The 23,384-nt window shown below is 42.1% G+C and overlaps 1 protein-coding gene and 1 non-coding gene across 2 annotated transcripts in view; one reads left to right on the forward strand and one right to left on the reverse strand.

The window, feature by feature from the left end:
* FTO (fat mass and obesity associated) overlaps positions 1-23,384 on the forward strand; it is a 426,360-nt gene that overhangs the window by 74,356 nt on the left and 328,620 nt on the right.
* Positions 21,035-21,107, reverse strand: TRNAG-UCC. Its single transcript has one exon. It is a non-coding gene; the product is annotated as a tRNA-Gly (tRNA).

Below are 23,384 nucleotides of genomic sequence, written 5' to 3' on the forward strand. Positions count from 1 at the left end.
TCATTTCCATCGCCACCTCCTGGTTCAAGCCCAGCCCTTGTCTGACTGGGCTTCTCAGTCTCCTTATCTGTCCCTGTCTTCCTTGGTCTCTGGTCTTGGATCCTTATAACTAGACTGTACTATTAATAAATAGCTTGGTGTTTAAAAAACAAAACAGCAAATAAAATAGCATACTTCCATTGTGCTCCTGTCCTTCTCTAAAGCCTTTTGTGGCCCCTCATTACATGTGGGATAGACTCTACTTACCTGAACTTCCAGAACCTTCCATAATCTGGGTAGAATCTAACATTCTAATGTCATCTTCCATTGCCCCCTGTTGAAATGGCATCTTAGCCAAAAGGTCCGATTACTGGTGTCTGAGAAGATCCTGTCCTTTACTAACGTTTCAGCATTCTTATGCCTTACTGCCTGTGTTTAATTTTCTACTTTCTTCTTCCCGTTTTCTCGTGCCTTGGTCATGTTGGTACGTATTTTTTAATTTTTATTTTGTCCTTTCTTCACACTTACACACCACTGTTTTATGTGGGCTTTTTTAAAAAATTACCTGTATTCTTAGTTTTCTTTTGTGACCATATACGTTCTCTCTTTTTTTTTTTTCCCCTTGTAGACAGGATAAATATTTGTTATGGATTGATTGACTTGTTGATTCTTCATGGTTTAGACATTTACTTGCTTGGGACAGGGGGATGGGGAAGGGTTAGTGGGGGCTGAAGCCCCGTCTAGCTGTGTGATTTTTGTCCTTTTGATTTCTTGTGAAAGGACAAATTAACTATTTGCTTTGAGCAAGCTAATGCTGTGTTTTGTGGATTTAATGTTTGAAAAGGGCCCTTGGCTCGAAAGCCCTGGAGCTGAACTCCTTCCCCCTGTTTGCCAGGCTGGATGAGCTCCATGTCTGTACCGCCGCATCGCAGTTTGCTTAAGAGGGGGTTGTGAAATAGCGATGGAATTTGTCTGTGGTTTCTTGCCAGGGAGGAGGAGGAAGAAAGGATTTGGAGTAAATCAGACATGCAAATTAGCAAGGCCCATGGGCCTTAAGTAAATTGCACAATAGTCCAAAGAAATTCAGTTTGTCTTCCTTTCTGCTTTTCGTTTGTGCAGGATGTGTGTGAAAAAGGGCAGCTATTCTATTTTTGATCTAAGCCAAAATTCTCAACTTATTGGCTCCAGGAGCCCTTTTAAACTTACACAGTCAACCCTCAGAATCTGTAGGGGGTTGGTTCCAGGGCCCCCTGCAGATACCAAAATCCAAGTCCTTTATATAAAACGGGGTAGGTTTTATATACAACCTACACACATCCTCCTGTATGCTTTAAATCCTCTGTAGATTACTTATAATACCATATACAGGGTAAATGCTATGTAAATACTTGTTAAGTGAGTGAGTGAAAGTCGCTCAGTCGTGTCTGACTCTTTGTGATGCATGGACTATACAGTCCATGGAATTCTCCAGGCCGGAATACTGGAGTGGGTAGCTGTTTCCTTCTCCAGGGGATTTTTCCAGCTCAGGGATCGAACCTAGGTCTCCCACATTGCAGGAGGATTCTTTACCAGCTGAGCCACCAGGGAAGCCCTTGGTATGTGGTAAATACAAATTTTGCTTTTTGGAACTATCTGGAATTTTTCTCCCCCCCCCCCCCGAGTTTTTTTGATCTGTGATTGGTTGAATCCACAGATGCAGAACTCATAGATACAGAGGGCTGACTCAACTACTAAAAGTTATTGAGGACTCCCAGAAGCTTCTATATATATTGATATTATGTTAGGAACTAAAATTGAGAAATTTAGAAATATTCAATAATTTTTGAAAAGATGTTTGCCAAATTGCAAAGTCTGACTAACCACGTTTTGTGTGTCAGACATTTTCTCAAGTAAAAATGGTGTTCTGTGAAAAAATTGGCTAGTTTAGTCCACAACTCAAATAATCACACAAGGACTTTTCTTTGAAACAGCCATCTCACTTTGAAGTGCTTTAGGTAAACGTCCCATTTTAACACACAGAATACTAAGAAGGCAACTTACTTACTTTACTTACTTTTGAGATTTAATAAAGTTAATCATTTTTACTGCTTTATCAGGGGCATTCTCAAGTGAAACGAACTTCTTTCTTTTCTCTCTTTTTCCTGGACTGCATGATTTAAAGAACACAGTGACTGATGGTGCAGTTTTGTGCTTTTGGCTTGATTTGTGCCAAGGCACCTGAAACATCACCCACCATTCTTTTGAACCATTGGTGCAAATGTCAACACAGTGAAAAAAGCAAATGATAGTATTATAAAAATAGTATTGATCTTGCAGATCTTTTGTTGAACCGTTGTGCCAGAGCAATTAGGAAGACTGGAATGGTTAAAAATTCAAAGAATGGAATAAGAGTTTTAGGATTTTTAACTTCAAGGCTGATTTCTTCTTCACTCTGGAGCTTTGCCTGAGTGAGGCAAGGCAGAGGAGAAAATTTCTCTCCTCTTCTGTGCTTGCTCTCAGCTGAGGGTTTCATTCCTTGGGCTTGAGCTTTTTGAGTTTAGGAAGCGCAGGGAGATTCTCTATTTTTGATAATTATTAGTATTTACCTTAGGTCATTTGATGGTGGTTTTTGTTATTAGAAGATAATACATAAGTGCTATTTTTTGAGACGAGTTCACCATAGGCCTGCCTGTTTGGGACATTTTTGAAGGATTCTCTAAAAATAATGTATTTTGGACAACATGTGAAAATTATTTCAGTAGTTGGCCTCATTGACAAGCTTCTGATTTTTTTATTGGTTAGCTTGTTTGCTTCTTTCTTTTTTTTTATACTTGGAAGGTAATCTTTCTGTTTCTTGAATTGCTATCAGGCTCTGAGATCTCCCAAGTAGTATCATCCCATCGCTGGGGTGAATATAACCTGCGCTTGAGACAGCAATGAACCGATCCTGTAAGAGAAGAATCCCAATTTTCCAGTTTCTCTTTTTTTAACTTCTTGGGTGGTTGGGGCACATTATTGAGACAATTATTACATTTACTCAAGAGTTTGTCTTTTCTATTAAAAAAAATTCCATCTAAGTGCCTCACGGTGAAGAGGAGGAGATTGTGTAACTGGAGTCTCCTCTTAACTGGTCTTTATTGTTGAAGAAGACTGGCCCCTTTGTGTCTCAGCTTGGCACACAGGAACGGTTTTAATTTAACAGTCCAGCTCCTTTAATAGATCAATTCTCCATTGTGTTTTGAACTTGTTGCATTCCCAGGGTACTCTCCGAGCTATGGGCTTCTTTGGAGAAATTGGGGTGGGGGTGGTGATGTCAGGAAGGGGTAATGTGGGGTATGATTTATGGTTTAAGCCTAAGCCTCCTTGCTTACTGTTAGACTGGGAAGGTAATTAGCATATGTAAATAGCTGCTGTGTGTCAGATACTCTAGTAGCTGTTCTGTTCGTCCTCATCTCATCCTCATGGCATGTCTCTGAAACATCCGGAGCCTGTGCACTTTCTCTCACCTCTGTTACTTCAAGTCAACATTTATCTCTCTTTTTTTAAAAAAATTATTTATTTATTTGGTTGTACTGGGTCTTAGTTGCAGCATGTGGGATCCAGTTCCCTGACCAGTGATCAAACCTGGGCCCCCTGCATTGGGAGCGTGAAGTCTCAGTCACTGGACCACCAGGGAAGTCCCCATCATTTCTCTCTTGATTGGACTTGCTTACCCCCAAATTGGTCTCCCCACTTAAACTTAAAAAAGTTTATTTTATTTTAATTTCTTTGGCTGCGTTGGGTCTTATTTGCGGCATGCAGGATCTTCTGTTGTGCCTCCCAGGCTCTTCGTTGCTGTGTACGGGCTTCTCTCTAGTTGTCGCGTGCAGGCTCCAAAGCAGGCAGTAGTAGTTGCGTTGCACGGGCTTAGTTGCCCTGATTCTAGTAACCAACACCCCGCCTGCCCCCTGAGCCCAGGGATTGGACTCACTTCCTCTGCGGGGGAGGACAGACTTCTTAAACCCCCTGGGCCACCAGGGAAGCCCCTCTTCACTTCAACTTTGCCCAGCCCTCTCCTTATCATAGTCCATTTCCCACACATCAGTTGGACTCAGACTTTAAAAATGTACATCGAGTTGTGTCCCCTCCCTACTTAAAGCCCCTCTGTGACTGCTTGGCACACAGTGAAATCCTGTGTTCTGGCTGATCACGCCTCACGTGATTGGGCTTCTGCCCACTCCCCAGACTTGTCCACTGTGCTCAGACCTGCTGGGCTTCTTTCTGTTCCAGGCTGGTCTTCCTCAGGGCATTTGTACCAGCTGTTCTTCCTGCCTAGAACGCTCCCTTTAGGTCTTTACTCTGAGCCTGGCTGCTGCTTCTTGTGATTTGTATCTTACCTGAAATGACACCTGCTCCATGTAGCCTCTCTGGCCAGCCAAGCTGCAACAGTCTTCCGCTGTTTGTGTCATTCATTTTATTTCTGTTAATTTACCTGGTGCAGGTGATGAGTGAGGTTCTTCTGTCAGATGGTCTGGGTTTCCGTCTTGGTCGGCCCTGCCACTTACCAGCTGTGTGACTTTGGGCAAGTTACTTAACCCTTTGGGCCTTTAGTTTTCTCCTCCAGAAAATGGATATCATAATTTTATGTTGCTCCATTATGAGAATACAATAAGTCAAGACTTACAATAGTTTCTGACACATTGTATACATTCAAGAACCATTGTTGTTCAGTTGCTAAATTGTGTCTGACTCTTTGTGACCCCATGGACTGCAGCACTCCAGGCTTCGGTGTCCTTCACTATATCCCGGAGCTTGCTCAAACTCATGTCCATTGAGTCAGGGATGCCATCCAACCGTCTTATCCTCTGTTGCCCACTTCTCCTCTTTTTTTTTTTTTAATTAATTTATTTTTTAATTGAAGGATAATTACTTTACAGAATTTTGTTGTTTTCTGTCAAACATCAACATGAATCAGCCATAGCCCTCTTCTCCTCTTGCCATCAACCTTTCCCAGCATCAAGGTCTTTTCTAATGAGTCGGCTTTTCGCATCACGTTGCCAAAGAAAACCACATGAACACAATGAAAAGGCAAGAGCCATTCGCTCTTATTTTATTAATGCGATCTCTTGTTGCTGTTGTTTAGTCACTGCCATGTCCATCTCTTTGCCACCCCGTGGACTGGAGCCAGACAGGCTTCTCTGTCCATGGGATTTCCCAGGCAAGAATACTAACGGGAGTTGCCATTTTTTTCTCTGGGGGATCTTCCTGACCCAGGGATTGAACCCGTGTCTCCTGTGCCTTCTGCATTGGCAGGCAGATGCTGTACCACTGCACCACCTGAGAAGCCCCATTACTGTGATTAGTGTTGTGAAAGTTATTTTATATAGTTTTTTACTTGTTTGGCTATTTTAGTCTTACACTGAGCGTATAAGCTCTATGAAGAAAGGAACTTTAGCTGTTACATTAAAAACGTACCCCTAGGGCCTGGAACAGTGGCACTCACTAAAAATCTGTTGATTATTAAAATCTGAAAATCCTTATCCCTATTTTCCTTTTTAAAAAAAATATTTATTTATTTGACTTCACTGGGTCCTGGTTGTGGCACGTGGGATCTCTGTTGCATCACGCGGGATCGTTCATTGCCATGCACAGCCTCTTCAGCTGTGGCTCGTGGTCTCAGTTGTTACGGCATATTGTGGCTTAGTTGCTCCGAACATGTGGGATCTTAGTTCCCTGATTAGGGATCGAACCCATGTCCCCTGTATCGCAAGGTAGATTCTTAACCACTGGACCATCAGGGAAGTCCCTTTTCCTATTTTAGAAATTGTATAATCAGAGTTCTGCCAGGTAAATTAACTTACCAAAGGTTGCTGCTGTGCTAAGTCACTTCAGTCGTGTCCGACTCTGTGCGACCCCATAGACGGCAGCCCACCAGGCTCCCCCATCCCTGGGATTCTCCAGGCAAGAACACTGGAGTGGGTTGCCATTTCCTTCTCCAATGCATGAAAGTGAAAAGTGAAAGTGAAGTTGCTCAGTCTTGTCCGATCCTTAGCGACCCCATAGACTGCAGCCTACCAGGCTCCTCCGTCCGTGGCTTTTCCAGGCAAGAGTACTCGAGTGGGGTGCCTTTAAATAGCAGTCCTAGGTTTGAGGCTAACTCCAGATTTCAAGGGTTTTCCTGGTGGCTCAATGGTAAAGAATCCACCTGCTAATGTAGGAGATGCAGGAGATATGGGTTCGATATCTGGGTCGGGAAGGTCCTCTGGAGAAGGAAATGGCAGCCCGCTCCGGTAAGACCATGTTCTGTCCATTACACCAAAATACAAAAGTGTATATTTCTTTCATCTAAAGTGTGTCAGGTTTGACACATTATTTTCAGGTTGCCTTTTTATATAAATAATTCTGATATTTCTCATGAAATGAATACAACCATTTCTGTGAATATGAAGGGTCAAGGCCAAGAGTTAAATCCAGGGGGAAGTTCAGAAAGTGAGATGCATGCAAACCCACCAAATTCAGGGGTGGGGAGAAGTTACCCAAATCCTGTCTTGGGGATGTGCAAGACAGTGACCTTGGGATTGGACTGCCTGGAGAAATTCATGTGCTTTGACTCCTTCAGGGAGAAAAATCTCTAAAGTCATAAACCCCTATTTCGGGCTCTTGTACTTCTGTCATCTTAGTCTGGTGAGTTGGAGAAAGAAGTTGAGAAATAGCAGTGTTGGCATCTGCCGCTTTTAGGAAATAGTGGACTTGACTCTGATTTTGCCCCTGACAGCATATGACAATGGTCCTTGGTCCATGGGGCTTCACTGCCTCATTCTTTTAAGCAGCCTTTTTTTGTTGTTGTTTAATTTTTGGTAAGCTGTCCAAATAGTGTGAGAGTGTGTGACACACAGGGAAAAATATAGACTTTGGAGATGGGCAGATCAAGGTTCAAGTTTCTGCTTGGCCACTTCTAGACTGCCTCTTGGCACGCTGACTTCTCTAAACCGCTGTTTGTTTATATAATGGGGATTCGCACGACAAGTCAAAGAGAGCCCCTGCCTCAAGCATCTGGTGTCACGTCTCCAGTTTGGATCATCAGCCCTTTTGAGAATTTAATAAAAGCTATGGATTCTCTCCTTGGAAGTGTGCCCATACACCCTAAATTTGGCATTTAATTTCATGGGGTTCATGGAGCCTTTGAAACCCTGGTTAAGCATCTCCGCACTGGGATCAGGGTCCTTATGGGGAGAGCCTGTGTGTGTGAGTGTGTGTGTGTTTTCCTTAGGAACTGGACCAGTGCTTCCTGCAGCTTCTTATTAATGTTTGTTGAATGAGGGAATTCAACTAATTTCTGGATTCCTTAATCACCTTGCACTTGATATTTGGTTTCCTTTGCCCTCGGGCCGGTGACAGTGCCAGCTTCGTAACTTTGTCCGGGCATGCCAGTAGTTATTGCACCGTGGCAATAAATATCCAAGGCTGTGGTTTTGCCTTAGGTAAACCGTAGGGGTGGGCTCAGGAAATGCTTGGAAAATATCTCTGGTTTATAATAACACGTAAATGTCACGAGCCAGCCCTTGTGGGATGGAACCTGAAAGTATGTGGACACTAGGTTGGGCCTGACCATCACAGTGTGTGACATTTTGCTCGTACTTCTTTACCAGTGGAATATATTAATAAAATCCTAGGGCCAGGAAGTCTTAGAGACAGTTTCCTCTAATTTCTCCCGATGAGTTGAATGATTTGTACAAGGTCACTCAACTGGCGTGGTGGCAGAGGTCAGGGCATGTAACTCTCCATCTAAATTTAAATCCCCCCTCTAGGACTTCCCTGGGGGTACAGTGAATAGGAATCCACCTGCCAATGTGGGGGACTCAGGTTTGATCCCTGGTCTGGGAAGATCCCTCATGCCGTGGAGCACCTGGGCCCATGCCACACGACTGAGCTCACGCTCGAGAGCCCATGTGCAGCAACTGCTGAACCCCGTGTGCCTGGAGCCCGTGCTGTACAACAAGAGAAGCCCCCGTGATGGGAAGCCCTTGCACCCCAACTAGAGAGTGGCCCCTGCTGTCCAGAGCTAGAGAAAGCCCACGCACAGCAATGAAGCCCAGCACAGCCAAAAATAAAAATTAAGTTAAAAAATATGCATAAATTCCTCCTTTACCCCTCATCAAGTGGGTGTTCTTCATCTTCACTGAAACCAGTACTTACCATTGACTTCTATGTGGTTTAAACAACCTTTGAGACTAAATGCAGCCATGTTAAAGCTGAATAAACAGCATTGTGTGAAATTGGCTTATTTATGAATGTTTATTCCCCTCCTGCTACCCCAGATGTCAACCCCACATGGACAGGAATCTTGTCTGTTTAATTCAGTATCTTTAGAGCCTTATGTACATATTAGATATGTAATAAGAATTTTTTTTTGACCATCTTGCATGGCTTGTGGGATCTTAGTTCACTGACCAGGGATTGAACCTGTGTCCTCTGCAGTGGAATCAGGGAACATGTGGACTGCCAAGGAAGTCCAAAATTTTAGTTGAATGAACAAATGAGTTTCTCTGATAGTCCTTTGAATCATATCAGAAGATTTGGGATTTCACCTCATTTTCATCAGTAATTTAGCAAACATTGATTGAACCTACGGTGTATCAGACACTATATCAGGCACAGAAATGAATGAGATATGATGCCTAGCTTCAAGAAAATCTAAATATAGAAATAACAAAGTCAAGAACAGCAGACCAAATTTGGCTGGCAGTTTTTTTTTTCTTCCCTTTTCCTAATACAGTTTGAATGCATGCTCCATTATTTCCTGTGTCTTTTATTTACCTGCTTTGCTCATTAACCTGCCTGGCTTCTGATGGCATTTGAGTTCAGATTTTAGGTTCTGTTGATGAGTGGTTTCTAAGTATGGTTGATCACTTTATTTCAGAAACAACACACACATGGGTGTGCGTGTGTGTGCTAAGGCGCTTCAGTTGTGTCTATTTGCAACTCTGGACCATATTCCACCAGGGTCCTCTGCCCACAGGGATTCTCCAGGCAAGAATACTGGAGTGGTTTGCCATGCCCTCCTGTGGGGATTTTTCCCGACTCAGGGATCAAACCTGTGTGTCTTACGTCCCCTTCATTGGCAGGTGGGTTCTTTACCACCAGTGCCACCTGGGAAGCCCACACACATGGGCAGCCAGATGTTGTCCCTGGAGATCTGGCATCAGTAGAGCTGGGCTGGGACCTGGAAGGCTGTGCAGAAAAGCAGTACCTCCCTAGACAGTTGAAATGAGCAGACAGTCTAGCTAGGTACCTGTGCTTTATAGGTAGGCATTGAACATGAGTCTTTGTCTTAGAACCTGGACCTGTTATCCTGTATTAATGACATTTCCTCTTCCTCAAAGATCTTTTCTTCTCCCTCTTTTAAAAATTTTTTTAATTGGAGGATAATTTTTTTTACAGTGTTGTATTGGTTTCTGCTGTACAAAAAAATGAATCAGCTCTAAGTATACATATATCCCCTCTCTCCCACCCCTTACCCCATCCCACCCCTCTAGGTTGTCACAAAGCACTGGGTTGAACTCCCTGTTCCTCAAATATTGTATGTTCTTTTCAGTACATGTTTCTGTTCCAGGGGGCTCTAGAACAGGTAAATCACGTATTTTCTGTCTGTACACTTAACTCTAAAAACTCCTTGAAATCATGTAGACAATTGAATGCAGACATCAAACAAATAACCCCTGAACTGGTCAGAGCCCCATTTGACTCATTTTGTGTCTTTTCATGGGTGGAGGTTATCTCTTTGATTAGATGCTGGCATATAAATTGAGTATGCCTTGGTCACATGGTGACTTTCAAGAGTGAATCCTTTTTTTGTGGAACACGGGAGCTGGTTGTGTGGTTTTCCAGGATCCCTCTTCCTTGACTTGGCAGAAAGATAGCCAGGCCTATCTCGGCAGACCTGGAAATGGGTGAGCTGTCAAGGTGTTGGCAGTGATAGGCTCCTCTGGGTGGGACTCAGGGCATCCTACCAGCAAAAAGGAGAGGAGGCTCAAATGGTTTCACATCTGGGCTTTGCTTATTATAATTGCTGGAAGTGTTAAATTAGAGACGACACATATAACAGGTAATTGCCAAGTGGGTTTCATTACCAGCCACGGAATAGATAAACGAGATTCCTTATGTTAAAGACGAAAAGCAAATGAAAGAAAAAGAAAGTCAGACTCCATTTGGAATTAGAGTTCAGAAACTATAGATATGTTCACACGTATCAAAACTGTTTCAATCCGCCAGTTAACTCAGTTCACATGTCTCTGTCAGGGTGGGGGTTGTGGAGTGGAGAGTAGTGAAGAGAGGCTGTGATTGACGAGAAACTGTAAAAGAGGTTAGGATTGGTAAGCAAAGTCTTTTTGTCTAAGATCAGTACATGTTGCCATTGGACAGCACTCAGCTCTTAAAATTAATACCTATGTTAGAGCTAAGATTTTTGACATTATCATCGACTGTATTTTCCTGATGTATATATGACTCGGAGAATGCAATGGCACCCCACTCCAGTACTCTTGCCTGGAAAATCCCGTGGACGGAGGAGCCTGGTAGGCTGCAGTCCGTGGGGTCGTGAAGAGTCGGACATGACTGAGCGACTTCATTTTTACTTTTCACTTTCATGCATTGGAGAAGGAAATGGCAACCCACTCCAGTGTTCTTGCCTGGAGAATCCCAGGGACGGGGGAGCCTGGTGGGCTGCCATCTATGGGGTCACACAGAGTCAGACACAACTGAAGTGACTTAGCAGTAGCAGTAGCATATATGACTAGTCTCAATGGGTTTCATTTATTAGTAACTTGATTGGTTTAATGAAAATATTTTTAAAAGGTGTATTAAAGCACAGCACTAAAACTTGAGGATCACATTACTGTATAATGTTTCATTCATTCAGTAAATATTTGTTGAATAACCACCTTGTACAGGGATACAGTGATGAACAGGGCAGGCTGGCAAAGGATAAAGAAAGGGATTTTTGCCTTGTTGTTTTACTACATTCTAATAATCTAGCTTTGCACAAAATAGACACAAAATAATTATAGATGGTCCCCGACTTAACAATGGTTCAATTTAGGTTTTTTTATTCAATAAATTACATGATATTCAGCACTTTATTATGAAACACGCTTTATGTTAGATGATTTTGCCCAACTGTAGGCTACTGTGTTTTCTGAGCACATTTAAGATGGGCTGAGCCATGATATTTGGTAGGTTAGGTATATTAAATGCATTTTTGACATGTTTTCAACTTACGATGGCTTTATCAGGATGTTCTCTCATCAGGAGAAAGTGTGCCCTATGTGAAAGAAGAAGGGAAGATAGACTTGATCTCTTCTTTCATGGAGCTTACAGTCCGGTGGGAGAGACAGACAAAACCTAAGCACAAATAAACAGACTATGTGATAGTGCCTGGAGTGAGGAGGCTATTCTCGAAAGGCTGGCCAGGAACAGGCCTGTTTGGAAAGAGACTGATGAGGAGGAGACAGGTTTGCAAAGTTGGAGAGGAAGAGTGTTTAAGGAACAGAAGGAAGACCGGATGACAGGTGAACAGTGATGAGGGGAGGCTTGTAGTAGGTTGAAAACATAGGTAGGGGCTGAATAGGTAAGGAGTTTGGATTTTATTCTGTGTGCACTGGGAGCTAGGAGCCCATTGTGTGTGTGTGTGTGTGTGTGTGTGTGTGTGTGTGTGTGTGTGTGTGTGTGTGTGTAGGCACTCAGTCATGTCCAACTCTTGTGACCCTTTGGCTTTTGGCTTGCCAAGTTCCTCTGTCCATGGGATTTTCCAGAAAAGAATACTGGAGTGGGTTGCCATTTTCACCTCCAGGGGATCTTCCTGACCCAGGGACTGAACCTGCATCTCCTGCATTGCAGGCAGGATTCTTTATTGCTGAGTCACTGGGGAAGCCTTGGAGCTCATTAGGAAGGTAGAAAATTTTGATCAAGGGAATGATCTGATCTGATCTGATCTGCTTTTTTAAAGAGGTTACTCTGATAGGCAGGGAACCAGAGGAGGACCGGGAGGAGGCTGTTGGAATGCGATCAGTGAGAGGTGATGGTGGCTTGCCCCAAGGGCATAGCAGTGGAAATGGAGAGAAGTGGGTGGATTTGGAATGTATTTTGCAATAGAGAAAATTGTTCAGTGGTCTCGGAGAGTTGCATGAGAAAGTTGACACACACATATACACACATTCTCTTTTCGTGAACATTCTTTAGAAAGTATTTGTCGGATTATGGAATTATTGGCCATAAGTGAGAAAACGACTGTTTTTGAAGTTTTGGAGAGTCCTAGGAGAGATGGTGGTGGACCGTGTGTGTCGCTCAGGGTGGTGCACGGCTATGGGTCTGCGGGTCCAGGCATTTTTGACAGCCTGGATTCAGGGCGAAATGGCAGCTCACACTGTGTATCTTTTGGCAGATCAGGCATAATGAAAATAAAATCAGAAAATTCAGCTCTGGCTCTTGAAGGAAATAGGATTCTGAAGAGATTATCTCAAATCTAGTTTATAAGATAATGTGCCCTCTTATAAACACCGACATTGGTTATGCATTTGGAATGTCTGATTTATTCTTCTGGATTCTTTTTGACTGCTGCGAATTCAGTGATCCACTTGGGTAGTCTCTGTTACTGTGAAGTTTTAATAGGTAACAGTCAGAAACGGAGAGGGCAAACATAAAAGCGAACTGAAATGCTAATAGCTCGTACTCTGAAACCATTAACTCAAAGCCGGTTCTTCCTGGCCTAACGTTGTTGGAACATACGACGGCAGAGAGGTGGAGTGTAACTTGTGCACTGGTCCTTTAGAAACATCATCCTCATGAAAAGCACACACACCTTCAGTTTCCAGGGCAGCAACCTTGGCTTTCCAACCTGCACGGCTTTGTGAAAGAGCTTGAAATTCCCACCGTCACCTACGGATCAAAGGGGAAAAGTGAACACGGCCCTAATGTTGGAAGAGGCAGAGCAAGACGAGGAGTTCCTCTTACTCAAAAGTGCAACCAGTGTTTGCTAGCTAATTTTGATTCTGGTAGTCTTAAAATCGCCCTGGATGTAAATCCAGATGGAGGTCATCTACTTTCACACATTTTACAGATAAGGAAAGTAAAGGTTCATCTGACATTAAACATTATGCATGTACACGTGGCCCAAGGAAAACTGAGCAAGTAGAATTTTATAAACAAAATTAAACAAAATTATAAACAAAGCTTCAGTCATGTCTGACCCTGTGCGACCCCATAGACAGCAGCCCACCAGGCTCCCCTGTCCCTAGGATTCTCCAGGCAAGAACACTGGAGTGGGTTGCCATTTCCTTCTCCAATGCATGAAAGTGAAAAGTGAAAGTGAAGTCGCTCAGTCATGTCTGACCCTCAGTGACCCCATGGACTGCAGCCCACCAGGCTCCTCCGGGATTTTCCAGGCAAGAGTACTGGAGTGGGATGCCATTGCCTTCTCCGTCTTTCATGCTAGATTTCACATAAACCTGCTTGTCCATTTCAGGCTGACTCATTAGCAGATTGTTCATTTCAGCAGGTTAAATTTGAGACCTAATTTTGAACAGAAAAGGGAATGATATTGACAAGAATGGATGAGATTAATTTCATGATGGCAGGTGAACATTTTTCCCAAGCTTTTGAATTTTTCTTTCTCCTTGTCTTTTAGTTCATTTGTAAGTCTGGTATGTTAACTAATCATATAAACGTCTTTCATCTTAGACTACTTAGTGTGTCCCTAGCAGACTAGGTGAGTCAAGTGAAATTGTAGTTCAGTCAAGCCAAAAAATATAATATCAGAGAAAAGACAATTGAGTCTAGACTCTCTGTTTGAGTGGTAAAGGTTCAGACCAGTCAGGGACACTGAACTATTCCTTGTTGCTGGTTTATGACAGAGCAAGTCCAGAGATGTGTTATGCTGATGCCACGTGATTGGGTAATTCTAGAACTGGTCACTTTGCTTCCTGTCCCACTCGGAGTCTCCTCACTTCCTTTAGCATGCATGGAAGTTGCTTCAATCGTGTCCAACTCTTTGCAACCCCATGGACTGTAGCCCACCAGACTCCTCTGTCCATGGGATTCTCCAGGCAAGGATACTGGAGTGGGTTGCCATGCTCTCCTCCAGGGGATCTTGACAGCCCAGGGATCAAACCTGCAGCTCTTACTCTCCTGCATTGGCAGGCAGGTTCTTTACCATTAACATCACCTGGGAAACATGGGTATTTGGAAATGCCGTGCTTTTGTTAAGAATAGCAGGACTGGTGTGAAGATCAGGAAGAAGCAAAGTGGGGCATGTTTCCTTCCCATCAGGTCATGTTCTGCCAACATTTATACTGTATGTGCATTGAACTGGGAGTCAGCTATAGAGTTTCCTTAGTTGAGGGAATTATAGTCTAATGGGTCTTCTTTACATTCAAACTTTAACTAAAGTTTGTAAATTCTTTCTCTTTCATCTTTGCACTTTCTTTACTTTTGACCTCCTTTTCATCTCTTATTGTTGTTGTTTATTTGCTCAGTCATGTCCAACTCTTTGCAACCCCATGGACTGCTGCACCCCAGGCTTCCCTGTCCTTCACCATCTCCTGGAGCTTCCTCAAACTCATGTCCATTGAGTTGGTGATGCCATCCAACCATCTCGTCCTCTGCCTTCAATCCTGCCTTCAATCTTTCCCAGCATCAGGGTCTTTTCTAGTGAGTCGGCTCTTCCCATCAGGTGGCTTTTGATGTAAAACTGACCTTATACGTGCTCAACCTCTGTCTGCATTCCTCTGCTATCCTGAAGAATACTTGGTACTGCAAGCCTCTTTGGTCTCATTGGGGTCGGTCCCTCCTGAGGTGTAGGGAGAGCTTGGGCATGTGTCTCTTACTTGTACATCCACTCTACTTGCTCAGTCAGTGTGCAAACACATTGTATTTTCCTAGTCAATAAAAGTAATAAGAACCAGGTGCTTGAATAAAGTAATTACATACCACGTTTCATTTTGGAAATATTTTATTCTAAGACTGCAGTACATTTTAAAAGCTATAATATGTCACTGTGATGAAAGCATCTTAAAATCTGCTAGAGCTGTGCACTTCTAAAATCATTCACTATTACTTGTGTTTTGTGTGTGTGTGCTTATTCACATACATACAAATAAATGAACATGTATATGCTAATTTACATAGCATATAAATAAAGGTGTTCTCTGAGCCACGACTTTGTGTGCCAGTTTTTTGCCTGAATTAAATTTTATGGGTGAGAGAAATACCCTGAAAATGGAACCGTTGGCATAACCCTGTGTACAATTCTACTTGCAGGCAGAGCTGTAATGATCTGTAACATAAGCTCAAGATTGACAAAGTGTTCAGAGAACACAGGCAGAAGCATTTTTTTCTCCCCTCCTGAGCTAGGTTGTTCTCCAAAAGCAACAAGTACTACTTATCTTTTCAGAGAACTGTGATGAAGCCCTAAGACTCTTTGTGGTTTAGACTTCATGTGACCAAGATATCTCTGTATGCTCAGCCTAGAAAAACTTTACAGCACTCTTGGAATTTTATGAAAGTTTCCTAACTTTGAAGCTCAGAAAGACCCTCATTTCTGATTAGGCGATTGCTAACAATTTTTTTTCTGGTCTGACTCCATGATGCCAAAAACTCATACATGATTGCTCTATTTGGAGGATAGTATGTGGCCTCAGATGCTTAAGATCATATCTAGTTTCAAAGTCATGTCAACTGCAAATGTGTGTTTCTGTTTTTCCTCCAGCCTTCCTGAACTTTTTGATTTCTTCAGATTCTCCATGTTCTTTTTTTTCTTTCTTTCTGACCTTCACATATGCTGTTCATTCATGTTATAGTAAGTATCAAAATTTCCTACCTTTTTTAAGGATGAATATATCCTGTTGTATTAATATACTACATTTTGTTTATCCATTCATCTGTTGTTGGTCTTCCCTGGTAGCTCAACTGGCAAAGCTGGTAAATTCACCTCTAATGTAGGAGACCGCAGTTCGATTCCTGGGTTGGGAAGATCCCTTGGAGAAGGGATAGGCTACCCACTCCAGTATTCTTGGGCTTTCCTGGTGGCTCAGAGAATCTGCCTGCAGTGCAGGAGACCTGGGTTTGATCCCTGGGTTGGGAAGATCCCCTGCAGGAGGGCATGGCAACCCGCTCCAGTATTCTTGCCTGGAGAATTCCATTGACAAAGGAGCCTGATGGGTACAGTCCATGGGGTCACAAAGAGTTGGACACAACCAAGCAACTAAGGAGCAGAATCTGTTGATGGACACTTGGGTTTCTTCCATCTTCTGGCTGTTGTGAACATTACTGCTATGAAGATGAGTGTATAAATATGCCTTTGAAACCCAGGTTTCAATTCTTCTGGGTATATACCCAGATATGCAATTGCTAGATAATACAGTTATTGAATTTTTTAATTTTTGAGAAGTGGCCAGACTGTTTCCTATCACAACCTTCACTATTTCACATTCCCTCCAACAGTATACAAGAGTTTCAGTTGCTCTGCACTCATACCAATACTTGTTATTTATTTATTTGGTTTTTTTTTGGTAGTAGTCTTTATCTCTGGGACACTTTTGACCACCTTTCCTTCTGCTTGGCTAACACCAACTAGTGTTTTGGTTCTCTGCTCAGATGTTACTTCTGGAAAGCCTTCCCCTGGAGCTCTGTATCCTATCTTATTAGCTAGGTGCTACAGTCTTTGCTTTCTGTATCATAGGACTTCCTGCCTTTGATTATAGTTTGCTTGTTTAATAGTCGGATACTTCTACCATGGGTTGGGATCCATGATGGCAGGAACATCTGTCCTTGATAGATCTGTCATGATCCCTATTGTCTGCGCCCTGGCTCTCAGTAAAGGCAGTGGTTAGAATGTGTGTCCGTAAGTTTAAATATCCCCAATGTAGTGTATCATGCAGCTTGGGTTTAGTAGATAAAGCATATGAATTCAAACTCCTTCTTTGACTTTTACCAGCTTTGAGATCTTGAACCAGGTATTTTATCTAAGTCTCCGTTTTCACTTCTTTAGAATGGGGGAAACGGTATCTGCTTCATCCTCATAAGATTTTTGTAACGATTAAGAGTTAGTGTAGGTACAGGTGCCTGTTAAACCATGAGTGAAGTGAGAAGAAGCGGGGAAACAGAACTCCAGCATTTTCAGTCTGGCTGGTGCTGATGTTAAGGTGAGAAACAGGAGAAGCAGGCTCCAGGAAGTTAGGAAAGGAAACCAGAGTGTAGTGGGGACTTTGATGTTGTGATATTCTGGAGAAGTTTAGGTGTAGATTTGGGTTAGAGAAGGCTTCCCTGTTGGTCAGATGGTAAAGAATCTGCCCACAATGCTGGAGACCCAGGTTTGATCCCTAGGTCGGGAAGATCTCTTGGAGAAGGGCATGGCAACCGACTCCAGTGTTCTTGCCTGGAGAATCCCATAGACAGAGGAGCTTGGCGGGTTACAGTAATCCATGGGGTCGCAGAAAGTCAGACATGACTGAGAACTAACACTTTACTTTGGGTTAGAGATAAGGATTTGAGTGTTAGATGAGATTGCCTAAAGGAAGAATGTTTTATCAAGGGAGAAGAAGAAGAAGGGTAGGGAAGTCTGCTTTTCAGGGCAGAGGAACAAAGACCTGAAGCAGGGACTGAGAAGGAGGGAGCAGAGGGTATAGGAATAAGAGGGACAGATATTATAGAAACCAGTGGAAGAGAGGATTTTGAGAAAGGGATGCAGGTACCTCACTAGGCCCAGTGCTTCCCAAAGGACCAAGAGGATGATGCTGCGTTTCAGCAAATGAAGTTGGTCACTGATCTTGGGAAGCACCCTTTTGGTAGAATGACAGTGATAGAAGCCAGGTCAAAATGGGGGTTAGGGCAAAACGCGACAGTGAGAGCTCGTGTCACTTATCTTAAATGGTTTTTCATGACATTTGGTAGAACATCTTGAAAGATGTTGAAAGAAAGAATGCATTGGGATGGTAGCCGGAGTGGGAAGTAGGAAAAGCCAAGAAAGGGTTTAATTTATTAATTCGCTAGTTAATTAACACTTTCTTAAGATGGCAGGATTTTTTTTTTTAAGCCTGAGATAATATAAGCGAGAGGAGAGTGAAAAAGTTGGCTTAAAGCTCAACATTCAGAAAACGAAGATTATGGCATCTGATCCCATCACTCCATCGGAAATAGATGGGGAAACAGTGGAAACAGTGTCAGACTTCATTGTTTTGGGCTCCAAAATCACTGCAGATGGTGACTGCAGCCATGAAATTAAAAGACACTTACTCCTTGGAAGAAAAGTTATGACCAACCTAGATAGCATATTCAAAAGCAGAGACATTACTTTGCCGACTAAGGTCCATCTAGTCAAGGCAATGGTTTTTCCTGTGGTCATGTATGGATGTGAGAGTTGGACTGTGAAGAAGGCTGAGCGCCAAAGAATGGATGCTTTTGAACTGTGGTGTTGGAGAAGACTCTGGAGAGTCCCTTGGACTGCAAGGAGATCCAACCAGTCCATTCTGAAGGAGATCAGCCCTGGGATTTCTTTGGAAGGAATGATGCTAAAGCTGAAACTCCAGTACTTTGGCCACCTCATGTGAAGGGTTGACTCATTGGAAAAGACTCTATGCTGGGAGGGATTCGGGGCAGGAGGAGAAGGGGACGACAGAGGATGAGATGGCTGGATGGCATCACTGACTCAATGGACGTGAGTCTGAGTGAACTCCGGAAGTTGATGATGGACAGGGAGGCCTGGCGTGCTGCGATTCATGGGGTCACAAAGAGTCGGACACGACTGAGCGACTGAGCTGAACTGAACTGAATGTAAACGCAAATGATGAAGAGAAGAGACATGGGAAGAGAAAGAGGTTGCTTGATGGTGTAAAATAGAACTGTGATGACTGGCACGTGATGCCGAGGAAGATGGGAAGGAATGGGGCCTTGAAGACAGGCCAGATTGGTCTATTTTTAAACTTTTATTAACATGTATAATTATATAGTATTTGTTTTGTAAAAGGAATTGCACGCATGTTTGTTTCTTTACAAATAATAACCCATTTAATTTAATTTTCACAACAACCTTTGAGGTAGGTATGGTTACTGTGTCTGTTTTATAGATGGAGCAACTGAGGCATAGAGAGGTTAAGTAACTTACTCAAGATCACACAGCTGTTAATGGATGGGTGGGGGGAGGGTGAGATGTGACCCAAGGCCTAGAGCCCATGTTTTTACCAATTATTTTGGGCTGTGCCTTCTTTCATTTTACCTTGTGTTTAGAGGGTACTTAAATATCTGTGTGTCTGAAGTTAAAAGCTGAATAAGTAAGTAGAAAGACTAGCCGTCTGCTTTGTTTGTTGATTAGTTACCGACTCATGTCTAACTCAGCGTGACCCCATGGCCTGTAGCCCACCAGGCTCCTCTGTCTGTGGGATTTTCCAGACAAGAACATGGGAGTGGGGTTCCATTCCCTTCTCCAGGGGATCTTCCTGACCCAGGGATCGAACCCCCACCTCCTGCACTGGCAGGCGGATTCTTTACAGCTGAGCTGCCAGGGACTCCCATTCCTCTGCTTATTGTATCTCAGGTTGGCATTTTATATTTTACAGCACATTGAAATGAACGCATGTGATGGTTAGGTTAGGTTGCAAGCCGTAGCATATTTGCAGAAGAAGAATAACTTTATTAGAATTATTATTTACTTTTTATCAAGACAAGCCAGCAGTGGTAATTTTTCATGTGTGATATAATTGGAAAAGGAAACTTGTAAACATAAAATGCACATATTGAAATAAAATTAAATGTATGCTGGTGAAGTTATAGGGTTTTGCTCAATAACTCTATCAAAAAAGTTTGATAATAAAGAGTATGTATTGACTTTCTGGAATCCTGGGAATGGATAAATGAAAACAAAAAGAAACATCTACTTTGTATTATAGACCTCTAAAATACTTATTAAATAACTTATTCTTTTAGGCATTTTTATTCCCTTTAAACTTTTCATCACTGCTAGGCAGAAACTATTAGTTGCTATAGCTGTGTCAGCAGCTGAGGGATTTCTATTGTTGTTGTTGAAGTAATATATCATGTCTTGCATAATTCAGTTGTGGCTACACAAGGGGAAGTGTTTAATGTTTGATTATGCAGCACTTGCTGTGGAAACTGCAGAGAGGGACAGTGGAGAGCTAAGAATAATTAAATGGACAGTCACTGAGGTCACTTCCTGATGTTTTTACTGCAACACCATGTACATTCTGCTTTCCCATGGCAGGTTGTTTGATCATGGTGTAATGGTTAAAGCTTTGCAAAATGACAAAGAAGGCAGACATCCTACTGGTCTCAAGTGCGATTATTTACAATTGGACTGCTTGCGGGAAAGTGCTTAGTTTGATCAGACTAATGCTAAGCTGGGCAAGACACACGGTGATATCTCGCAGAGCTCCGTGCTCTGACCTTGGAGTAGATGACTCAGGTATCAAATTTCCAGGTAGAAAGTTCCCTGAAGATTGAACCATGATTGAGAGAATTTACTTTTTTCATACAAACAAGTGTAGCCAAGAGGAGTGCGTTTTTCCGCTTGAAAATGTAAGCGGTCCATTATTAGGTCTTTGGAGCTAGAAGGTAGGTACAGTGGCCATGAAAGAGTTTTAATTAATCTGTTATCTCTCTCATGGTTTGGAAGGGTATTGCCCTTGCTCTTGTATTCACTTACAAAATTAAGGGCAGTATTTTGATTGTGGAGAAGAATCTTGGGTAAGTGATTATCTCTGTTTTCAGTAGAATACTTGGAAGTGGCTCAAGGAAATTATAAGGCAGCTACTCCAAAGGAAGTCAGAAGACATTAGACTTCTGAGTTATTATCCCTGAACGAAGAACCCAACCTTTTACTAAAGGCGTTGATTATTTTGATATTAATATTATATCCTTCACATGTGTAAACTGCGCTTCCCCCAAACTTTCAGTACATTCCTCAGCTTTTTTTTTTCTCTTTCTTTTCTTTATTTTTACTTATTTGACTTCACGGGGTCTTAGTTGTGACACATGGGATCTTTGATCTTGGTTGCAACATGTGGGTTTCTTAGTTGCCACATATAGGGTCTAGTTCCCTGACTAGGGATCGATCCTAGGCCCCCTGCATTGGAAGCACAGAGTCTTAGCCACTGGACCACCAGGGAAGTTACTTGACTTTTTATTTATTTTTAGATCCTGTTTATCTGCTTTTTATCATAAAATTTTTTCTCTTCAGGAAACTTTCTTCTCCTTTAAAACTTGGACTACATTCTTAACATTAATGATCATGGGTGGGAACTTAAGATGAAGTTGGTAAGGTAAACAGGTCTTGCTATTCAAATTATTATCTGAAGAGCTAAAGTATATATTTTGTACATGTCATTTTGCTTATTTAAAAAAAATTTCCTTGAAAGATAATTTATGAGGTCAAGGAATGCTAACTTTGTGGAGTACTTGAGAAAGTGTGACATGTAGGGAAAGGTGCTATCTTCAGTTCAGTTGCTCAGTCGTGTCCAACTCTTTGCGACCCCATGAATCGCAGCACACCTTAGGGAGGATATTTAAAAAGTGCTGGAAAATGTAGCTTTATATAGCTTGATGCAAGAGAGGTGAACTCCATTAGTAACTAAGTAATTTGTTAGAAAGGTGCATATCATAAAAGAATGAAGGAGAAATGAATTCTAACTAATCAACTTCCATAAGACCCAGATTCATTGTCTTTATGTGGACACAAAATATAGATTCTTAGATATAAAACAGCAAAGAAAAAAAATAGAGAGAAAAGACATGGACAAGCAATTCACATGAGCTACTGCAAATGGCAATTAACATGAAAAGTTACTCCACCAGAATAACAATCGAAGAAGTATAAATTAGTATGAACTTGTTTTTTTTATTTGTCAACTAGATTAAGGTGTAAAAGTTTGATAATAACTGGTATTTGAGTATATGAAGAAATGGTTACTGTCTATTGATGGTTGAAATAGATACCATTTTCCTGGAGGGCAGTTTCATAATCTGAATCAAGAGGCTTTAAAAGAGCATGCCTTTTGACCTGGTGAATCTCCTCCTAAGGATTTTTATCGTGAAGAAATCATCTGTGCCTTCTTGTTATATGCTACAGTTAAGCTCACAGTTTGTGTTTGCCTTCTGCTCCAAACACATGTCGATGAGAGATAACACAGTAAAAGAAAAGAAAGTAATAAAAGAGTCATAGCTGGGCTTACAGAGAAGATATTGTTGTTGGCCAGAAAGAGAGCAAAACATAAAGGGATAAGCTGGATTGAAACTGTGGTGCTGCAAGGGCTTCTGGTATGGAAACAAAAAGTGAGTTGATCACAGGGACCAAGGTTTACCACTTGAGATGAGACCAGAACTAGGCTTACTGTGTGAAGCCAAGGGTGGAGGTGAAGTTATACCTTTCACAAAAGAAGACTGAAAAAAGATTGCCATGTCAGGAACATAGCTCTATGGAGCTATGGGTTTTGAGGGGCAGGAGAAGATCACTAAACCTTTAAGAGTAGAAATTGAATCAGACTGATTGATTTTGGAATGATGGGGGAGAGAATGTCGTGCTCCAGATCACCAGTGTATGAGGCTTAGTCCTGGACTGGTGGTATAGGATCCTCGTGGAGGGAACTGCTGAACCATTATGGCAGGAAAGGTGAGCACATGTGGAAAGCGAGAGGAAGGAGGAAAAAAGGAAAGACAAAAAGCCATCCACTCAAAATCAGTCTTCAGAACAAAATACTGAAATACTTAAGGAAAGCACAAATAGAATAAACAGTGTGAATAAAAATCCATTTCAGATGAGATTAATTTTATAGAAAAGTCAGTGAAGGACTGAAATAATCATGTTCAAGAAATTCAAAAGAATAAGGAAAGGCATCATACTGATAAAAATGAGATCTAAAAATGCCCCCCAAATATCCAAAAATGGAACAGGAGCAACTTTACGTAAAAAAGAGCCAGGTACAGGTTTTGAAAAGGAAAAGTATAGTCATAGATATGATAACTCAATAGATGGGATGGACTTTAGCCCAGACACAGCTGGAAAGAGAACTGTTGAATTGGAAGAGAGTACTGAGGATTTTGCTTAGAATATATTATGCAGAGACAAAAGATTGCAAAAAAGAGAAAGCAGTCAGAAGACTTGGAGAATAGATGGAGAGATTCCAACTGAGTCTAAAAAGAGACCAGAAAAAGAATGAAAGTCATGATGGAGAAGCAAAATCTGAAGAACCAAGAGTTGAGAATTTTCCTTATGTAAAGAAAGACATGAGTCCACATTTTCAGCCAAGCGTGGATTATCTACTAAGTTTGTGATCTGTGGTTGGTTTAAGCCATGAATGTGGATCCCATGTGTACAGAGAGCCAACTCCTGGACTTGAGCATACTCTACTTTTGGTTTCTGAGGCAGGTTCTAGAACCAATGTCCCATG

Source organism: Capra hircus, chromosome 18, assembly GCF_001704415.2.
Source record: "Capra hircus breed San Clemente chromosome 18, ASM170441v1, whole genome shotgun sequence".
NCBI lineage: Eukaryota > Metazoa > Chordata > Mammalia > Artiodactyla > Bovidae > Capra > Capra hircus.